The sequence below is a fragment of the Haemorhous mexicanus genome, chromosome 5 (assembly GCF_027477595.1).
Source record: "Haemorhous mexicanus isolate bHaeMex1 chromosome 5, bHaeMex1.pri, whole genome shotgun sequence".
NCBI classification, from domain to species: domain Eukaryota; kingdom Metazoa; phylum Chordata; class Aves; order Passeriformes; family Fringillidae; genus Haemorhous; species Haemorhous mexicanus.
The window spans coordinates 45,346,335-45,356,165 of record NC_082345.1 but is presented as its reverse complement, the minus strand read 5'-3'; positions in this window follow the sequence as shown (position 1 = coordinate 45,356,165).

Sequence of the window (9,831 nt, the reverse complement as noted above, 5' to 3'; positions counted from 1 at the left end):
ACAAGGAATGTGAGGCAGAGAGAGAAAAAGAAATATAAAAGGTGGGGGTAAGTGGGGTGTAGGGACAGAGAGAATGATCAAGCAGAAAATAGTCACCATCCATGGATCCAGTGACATCCTGCTGGTCACCCTGGGCTTCTTGGTGGTGGGAGTCCCTATGTCATTCAAAACTTTTCACAATATATAGATCTTAGTCAACAAAAGAATTAATGCTCATTGGCTACACAGTTCTCTTGTTCTATTGGTTAAATTATTCCCTCACTTCTAATGTTAATTAGTCTACATGCTCAGTCTTTCTCTTGAGTTGGTGGGTTTCTTGAGTTGGTGGGTTGTGAGTCAGTGAACATGATCTTCCTCCAGCTGGAATTACATTTTATCCCATTGGAGCTGATTTCTGCACAGATGCCACAGATGCATAGTACCACCTTTATCTTATCTCTAGCTCCTGCTGTGGTAGCTTATCTCTCAGTCCAACTTCCAGGTATCCATGGAGGCATATTTGTGGGGGCTTCAGTGGTTGTTGATGGTCACAACTGCCATCTGTTCCATAGCTTGGGGGGATCATTTTTTGGTTGATGATATGTGTATGTAAAGTAGCTTCTTTACACTGCTTGCCACAGTGGGAATTTTTTGTCATGTTAACTAGGATGTGCTAACCAGCTCTTCCCTCCACCAGGCCTGGGGATAGTGCTATCCTGTTGCTCCATTCTGTTCTTATCTCATGCAAAGTCCTTCTGTGGCCTTGTTTGAGACAGGCAACTGTGCTCTTTAGGTCCTTACACTTGTCATTTAGCAGAGGTTGATCAACCATGGATTTGGCTTCTTGCAGTGTATTTGGAGAATATGCCCTCCACCTGCACATTTTCGCTGGGGCAGATGACTCTATGTGATGATGGGTGTAAATAGATGGACCCAGCTGGTGCAGATTGAGTGGTGAAGGTTCCCATATTGGGATGACCTGTGCAGATCTACTCTTCCTAGCTGTGCAGTAGTCCATCTATACTCTTTCCAGTGAATCTTTCAGCTGAGTCATTTAGAACTGTAAATAACCTGTCTAGCCGGGAATACCTGACCTTTTAACCTGGCTTAGTGACTGATTTTCTGTAAGGTACCTGTAAAATCCCTAGACACTGCCTTTTTAGAATCTTTGAGCAGACTACAAATCCCGTAAGCCTGACTGCACAGTATTGAGTTTGCCAAAATGGTCACTTTCTTCCAAGAGCTGTTTCCTGTACACAGTGACTGAAATAGGTTGATACATAATAAGATATTGTACAGGTGTTTTTCAGACTGTGGTAGTAGAACAAATGGTTTCCCCAAAAGGAACTACAAGTTCTTTATATTTCATCCATCCTCTGAAGCCAGAAACATAAATCTTTGCATGTGTTTTAGAAGGGACAGTGATCAGCCCCTCCACTGAATTCAGGAAGGACTACAGATGCTTGTACCTTTTGAAACAGGCTTGAGATATTGTATGTCAGGCAAGAAAACTCAGCTGCTCTGAAAACACATTTTTACAGATATTTTTCTTCTTCATAAATATTGTCTCACACATTTGCTGCAGTGATTAGTAATCCACAACACAGGAAGCTCTTTGAAAACCTCATACCAATATTGCAACTGTTGCTATACAGTAAATGCATTGATAGCTTAATATCTTTGATATTGATTTTAATATTGATTTTAATATCTTTAATCTGTGATATTTTAGCAGGGTAATAATAACCCTCTCCATTATTTACCATCCTGAATGCCACTTGATGCTTCAGATATGCTAAGTAGTTCTGGCAGATTCCGTCTGCACTAATCACAGTTGTTACAACATCTTCCTGTGTGCTGAATTTTTCATGATTCACAATGTACTTTGTTACACAGGTAGAGTTGTACTTAGTTAGACATTTTCTTCTTATTGTTTTTATTTTTACTGCAGTTACTGCCAGTGTAACTGTTTTGATTTCAAGTTTCATAAAGTAAATTGTTTGGAAATTATTTAAAGACTCTTAAATTATCAATCACTGTATGAAGCTCAATTTTTGTTTCCTTCACATGACAAAAATAGTAGAAAATATGTAATTATTTTCCTCCAGCATAATTTTTTGGAAATTCCAGCAGCTTGAGATCTCAGTGATATTATACCAAAAGAGCAAGCATCTAGTTTGTGTCCCGATGAAGAAAGCATTTTTGTAACACTCAGCTTTCACAGCTGAAATGTAATTAGAGGCTTGATATCCATCGCATAATGCAGAAAGCTCTTATTGCTCATGTATTTACAATCCTGGAAATGAGTTGCAAAAATCAGCTGGAAAACAAAATATAGTAAAGGTTTTATCTTGTTTCGTGTGTTTAAGAGGACAATTATCTTGATTCCCTAGGGAGTCCTTAATAAGGCAGGATTTTGTTCAAAGGCAGAACTAAATGGAGGGCAGCTAGAAGCAGCAGTGTGTGGGCTGGCACCTCACCCTGGCACCATGTGCTGGGGCTTCACCTGTGCAATACAGTCAACTGTACTCCACCTGTTTAAGTCCCTGCCAACTCTTCTTGAGGCTCAGTTATTTCCTGATGTCCAAAACAGCATTATGGCTATACCCTATTGTGATTTCTTGATGGTTTTACAACTCTCTTGTGTTGCAATTAATTCCACTTTACGTAGTATGGAAATGAGGCTAGGAGCATCAAGATTTGCAAGTAACCTGTATTTCAATAATTTTAAATTTTAAATTTACCAGTAGCTAGGAAAATATCATACAAATTTTGTGTTCAGAAGGAATTTGAAGCCTGAGTCACAGCTGTTCTTAAAGCAGAAGGGAGACGCAGTGATGGCTCCTAACAAAACACCTCTTCCATGTTCTATTTCACTGCTGGTAGTGGAGAAACCTACTGCCCAAATAAAGAGAATGTATAGCCATCAGCTTGTTCTCTGAGCTCCTAGGAGTTTGCCACTGTGTAGCAGAGTAGTCCACTTTGAATTGCCTTAGTAGTGCTAATTTGGACATCAACCTTCCTATGCTTCCCCTTCACCAGAGCTGAACAGGTAAAATGCAAGGACTCCTGAATACTTGCCAACAAGGCACACATACTCTTTAAGAGATCTGTCAGTTTGTTTGAACATGCTGGGAGGATTTCACCATGCACTTGCATCTAGAAATAGTAAAGTTAGGAAAGGAAAATTCCTGCAGTACCAAAGAGTAGACACATACTACATCTGGGATTTTGATGAAGGGAAGAAGGCATTTGTGAGACCCAAGAGAGGATTTATTACTCAGGGGTCTACTACTACATGTGGAAGTGGCCATTAGAGATTGCAGCCTAGAGCTGAGGAAACAGTGCCTGAAGAGCAAGAAATCAACATCTATCCTGTGATTAGTTCAGTATTGCATGAAGAGAGGTGATAGTAGAAAAGAGCACTGGTGCTATCTGTATTCCAACTGTCAAGAGCACATTTACTCTTCCGAGATGAAATTTCCAAGCTGCACAAATACACTCATCAAAGGCTGGGGCACATTTGTTTGCTGTTCCTATCAATCTGAAATCAGTTGGATGTGTTTTTGTAAAGTGAAGCTGCTCATTATAATTTCCACAGGTGAAAACTGACAGTGTGTGACAGTTTGTTGTGATTAAGAGATACAGTTTGGAGAGAAACCAAGGCTGTAAAATATTTCAAGTCAGCAGTAGAACTGTGAAAATGCCTTTAAATTATTTTCAAGAAATAATATTGGTGAGTCTCAGACTTTCTTATGGATTTCAGAGCCTGAAGAACTTATCACTGAGGGGATATTCAAATTTGGGCTTACATTTTGTAGTACCACAGGTTATGTTGCTCATTTTTCTTTGTTTTCCTTAAAGGTATCCTTTAAAGAAAAATACTGGCATCATCTAATGCTTTCTGATGTAAAAGGACACAATCTCTAATGCTCCCAGCTTCTGCCAAATTTGCTATAGGAAGGACTGAGGAAATGGGTGTAAACTCCACACTGCAGAACTGTGTGAGACCACATGTCAGGGTCATGGTAATTTACAAAACCCAATTATACTATAAAAAATGATACTATAGTAATCTCATATTAAAAATACTGTTGGTTGCTTCTTTGGGATCAAGCACATGGATTTTCCTGGTGATTCTTATACCATATCTACAATTTTATTGAAATTTTTATTAATACATTGATATTTTCATTTTATTTCAGGTCGTTGTCTTTCACTTACCTGTTTCTTCAGCTGAAATGCTGAAAAAGTCCCCTTTATGTTTTCCTGTAGGTAAAGGACTGTCCAAGTCTTTGATCATATCTTCAGAATTCTCCATTGCCCTGATGCTGTGCTATCTCACCTTCCCCTTCAAATGAATAATGCCAGTTTTCTTTGTCTTTGACTTAATTAATTTGTAATATAGGCCTGGAAGAGCTCAGGATTCCATCAAAGAGCAGAGACCACAGTCAGCTGCACTCACAAAAAAAGATACAAAGATGGGTGCAGTCCCAAGATTCAATTTTAGGTAAGTTGAGAGTTCCTTTCTTAGGTGATTTACCCTTAAATTTCCCCTAATTTCCCGCTGTCTTTCTGGGAAGTTGTGCCAGGCTGCTTTAGATAGGTTTCCAGTTGGTTTTGTCTGTTGATATTGGCCATGAGTCATCAAAGCTATGTGAACAGTCTACTTGGGGCAGTCAGTGCTGGCAAGGAAAACCTGGCTTCATCCACACTGGCTTTAAGAATATTTAAGTGAATGGCAAAGAAAACAAAACTGAAGAATATTCTCCTTGACATTCAGCTGTTTTCTTTAAGCAGGGCCCTGAATTAACTCCTGAATGTAGTAAGTGTAATAGGGTTTATCCACAAAACTACTGATGCCAAGAATTCTATGGTAATCACTTATTCATGATGGTGCTAATAATGGTTATGTCTGCTGAATCAGGATCTGGGAAATTAACTAATAGGCTTTAACCCAGCTCCTGCAGGAGTATTTGCATTGTTTTCCAGACTCTTTATTCAGACTTCAATATTAACCTCTATGAAACTGAGAGATGGTGTGAGAAAAGCATATAGAAACACTTTGGATATAAACCTTAATATTTTAGAAAATATATAACATTAGGAATAAACTATTTTGAACCCTGCATCTGAATCAAGTTCCCTGTGGAGTTGCAGAGGTGGCTGATGTCTTCAGTCCCCAGTTTATCACTAATTAATCCCACTTCATTTAACTCAGGTGGGAGTTTAGTCATATGTTTGTTTTCTAGTCAGTTGTTCTCTGTAAAGTCAATGGAGGAGATAGATTTTCTGAAAGTGATTCAGCCTTCCTAAACAAAACTTGGCAAATTCAGGGGACAAGGTCTTTTTTAAACAGAAGTTTCTAACAATAATATATGATTATTGCACCACTAAAATATAATTCACAACAAGCATGATTTGATACAAGAGGTCACCTCAGTATTCTGTTAATATACATGTGTTTATATTTTCAAATCAACCAATGAGTGTTCTACTTGTGAATTAAAGACATCATCCCAGATTAATTTATGACTGGATGTTTAAAGGTGTTTAAATGTCTCACTGCTGTTGGAATCAATAACTTCTGAAGTTTTGGAGCCCTATGGTAAAGAAGTTCTACAAAAGTAAACTTTTATTTGACAGCCTATTGCACCTTATGCACCTTATGTTCATATGTGTTATTGTAAAAGTCTCAGTTTTATAATTTGTATCCTTCCTCTAGAGCTATAAATCAAATACAATCAGCACAACCATGTTTCTTACCCTTCCGTATTCTATTAGAGACAGGGTTATTGCTCTGAATTATGCCAGCTGAGCAGTCCAGCTATCACCATAGAATATATTTCACCTTGACAAGGTTCTTGTGAAAGACTCAGCAGGTCATTTGGAGGCAGGCAAACACAATTTTCCAAGAATAACTTAGTCTGGGAAAGACCTCCAAGGTCATTAGGTCTATCTGTTAACTCAACACTGCCAAATCCACCACTAAACCATGTCCCCAGATGCCACTACTACATGTCTTTTAAATTCTTCCTGGGCTGCTAACTCACCACTTCCCTGGGCAGCCTGCTCCAGTGCTTGACAACTGTTTTAGAGAAGAAATTTATTATAATAGCCAATCTAAGCCTTCTTTGGTCCAGCCTGGGGCCATTTCCTCTTGTCCTGTTGCTTGTTACTTGAGAGAGGAGACTGACACACCTCACAACTGAGTTCCATTTAGACAGTGTGTATGGCATCTCCTTGACTTTTGGGTTGCCCTATACAATATCAGTTTAACTTGTTTATTTTTTTGACTAATCTCCCCACTTTTTTGGTTGCAGGGATCACCAGCAAACCTTGTGCCTGCCAGCTGCCTTACACTTGAATATCTTAAGAAAGAAGTGGCACTGGGAATTTACCCAATATATAGACCTTTTCTGTTATAAAATCTTAGTGGGAATAGAGAAAGAACAATGGGGTTTTTTTCTGTATACAAAAATCCTTGATGCATATTTCCTGGCAAGGCAAAAGTAATTCTCACCAGGCTTACTTAAGAGCAAAACAACAAGGAAAAAGAAAAACAACCAAACAACAAACCCCAAGAAGTAAAATAATCCTAATAATTATTTACCTCTTATACCTTTCCTGTTCAGGGTTAATAATGCTCTTCAAGAAGAAATTCACTCTAGAAAACCAGTGTTTTACTGGCACAGTGAAATGCTTTATTTTTAAACTTCACAACTCTCTGGCTCATATCATTCCTTTAAGCTTTAAGTCACCTTACACATATCTTCATTGCTTTACCTCAAAGCCACTACAGTAAAACTGATGAGCCTGCAGTTGGGAGAGAGTAAGGAACAGCAGAAAAGAAGAGATATTTATATATATATATATTTTTTTTTTTTTACCAATTATCAGTCCAAGAATTTGCCTGAATATGGAGGATATTCTTTTGCTTTTCGTTCAAAAGTGTCTTTAGATTTAAACTTATTCTGCAAAATGAGGGGAAGAACCAGGAGCATCAGTTTTATGGGTTTTTTTCTGTATGACATTCATTCAAGCTTCTCTTACTTTTCTCTACCATAAATCTGCAAAATTATTAGAAAATAAGGCATTCAAACAGTTTAGGGTCATTCACATATCTACTAAAAGCCCAGTTTCCCTTTCAATCATTTATGTAACTCTAACTTACCCATTCATTATGTTTAGTGTGGTCATAGTGGTCAGTTCTTGTGTGTCTTCCTGAAAGATGTTAAGAACTGCTTTATCATACCAGTTCTTTGCTCAGCAAAATAATGCCTATATACTGTATTTTCTTCACATGTTCTGTTCCTATCCATGAATTATGACTATTCAAAAAACAAATGTAAGAGGAAATAATTTAATTTTGTTTTATTTTTTTTTTTGTGTGTCTTTCCACAAGATTAATTTCCTGTTATGTTCTAGGTTGCTGTGTTATTCAGACTCCAAGATCTATCAGTAAATCTACACTTCTCAGTGACTCTGTGCTTCATTTTGACTTGGCTGTGCTGTTAACATACAGTCCTGTCATATATATTCTGCAGCTTTGCCAACTTAATCAAAGGCAGCTTGGCAACTTAGTGGGAACTGATCTAAATGTGTCTCATCTGGAAATTGCTTGGTCTGAAAAGAGAAAATGTCTGAGATGTAATATCAAAATTTAGTAAAGATTAATAATTTAGTTTGCATTTAGGTTTTTTTTTATAGTTTTATATATTTAAAATCTATTCTTGCCATTCAGAAGTTTTCTGTAAAAGAGCTTTATATTTTGTAGAATCATAACCTAAATAAATTCTCAAAATGGGAAAAATGTATGTCAAACAGACATGTTCTTTTTTTTTTTTTTACATTGTAGTTTTTCTAGTAATATTGTAAAAAGTATTCAAAAGTGACTCATGTAAAAGTAGTGAATGAAATTAGCAACTCAAATCCCCAGTGTGTTACCCAAACAGTAGAAAATGGGCTCAGAATATTTAGGATTCAAAGTCAATATTTTTTATCAAAACTTATGCTGGTTCTTTTAGATTTCATGTAAAGCTGTATTTCAGCAGTTGATGGCATTTGGAGTGATTATTATTCTAAACAGAAGCAGCTAATTGTTCTGTTAAAATAATTTCTTGTAGATGAGGCAGTAGGGTATAAGATTAATCTGTTTTATTTTGTTTACATTTTAATTTGACACATTCCCAAGACACACAGAGAACACAAACACAGCGAGTCCTCAGTGAAGTCAAAAACTGCAACCATTTGAAAGTCTTATGTTTCAAAACAGAAAGAAAACTTAATTTTCAAAGCTCCACATGATAAGAATTCTGATATGTTTACAAAATCTCAGTTTCACAGCTGAAATATTTTTCTCCTCCTGAATGATATTCACAAAAGCTTAGCCTGCTCCTGTCAGAATATAATGTTTAACTAACACTCACATGGAGTGAAAATCATGTTCTACTTGAAAAGAAGAACAACATTGAAGACTGGAATGAGTTCAAGTAAAAGCAAAACATCTTCAGGGAGGTTGAAATGACTCTCATGAACAGCACCTGATTTGTAGTTATAATTTATCTTTTTTTTTTTTTTTTTCTAGAGGCTTACCGCAGTGATTGAAGATCAGCAAAGTGCTTGTTTTTTGATAAAATAAAATTACTTACCTGAAAGAACAGCTGACATGGATCTAAATTGCCAGTTTCAGAAGCAAACTTGGTTCAGCCAATTGGATCTCTTCATTTCGCCCCCAGAAGTGCCTGTAATATGTGCATGGATGGAGAAAATAGGACCATGGATGGAAAAAATATACATTTTAGACTAACAGAGACTGGAGGTACAGCCACCTGAGTTAGGCCATGGCCCCCATGGTCCCATCTCTCTCTTCCTCTTCAGGCAAAATCTTGTTAAGCTGAAGTTTGACATGTGTCCAGCAGTACATCCATGCCATCATTAGTTATATTCACATTATCCTCATGTCAAAAGGCCAAACATTCCCAAGAGAGTGGGAAGAAAATCATGTGGAGGAAAAAACCAAACTAATATAGTATTATTTCTTTCTTTTCTTTTTTCAGAAAGTCTTAACAGAAACCTGAAGGTATCCTTAGTCTGCATTTTGTCATTGGAGGCTGTCCTATACTGAGAGATTTCACCTCATCTCAGTTGGGTGCTGAAGTACCCAGGATCTGAAGTACTCTGGCAGCAGTAACAAGATCCTTACAGGTGAGGGGTTTTCCATGAACTCCTTATCAGGAAATGTATTTCAGCAGCCCCAGATTTCATACATACCTAGAGGACACTCAAGTGAATTCAGTGTCTCACAAGTATAACCCAAAGAGGAAAAACTGCCTGAGGATGTATGCAAACACACAGACATTTGCACATTTCAACCAGTGTAGAACATTAATGTTAAGTAAGGACAAAGTGTGAACCTGAACAAGGTCAGGGTTGTGTCTGTGTGAATGAACCACACAGTGCTGGAGGAGAAGAGGTTCTGGGGCACAGCTGGGGCTCCACATCTGGGACACTTCCTGCAAGCTGGCCCCACTCTGGCCCCATGGACTGGGCTCCCATCAGCAGTGGAAGCACAGGGGATGATCACCCCTGGTGCACGTCCCCCCATCTCATCCTGGTGGAATCTCACTCCTGTGTTCTCCCTCAGAGCCTCCCCCAAAACTGGAGCACAGGAAATGTGTTCCCTGAAAATCAATTTCTTACACTGCTGTAGGTTCTCCCAAAGTCTACCACAGCATTAGATGGGGCTTGCTAATCAAAGTAGCAGACAGAAACATTACGTGAAAAATGTGGCACTTTTACTACAAGCCTTTTTGCACCAAACTGACCACAATACTTTCCAAAATACTTTTC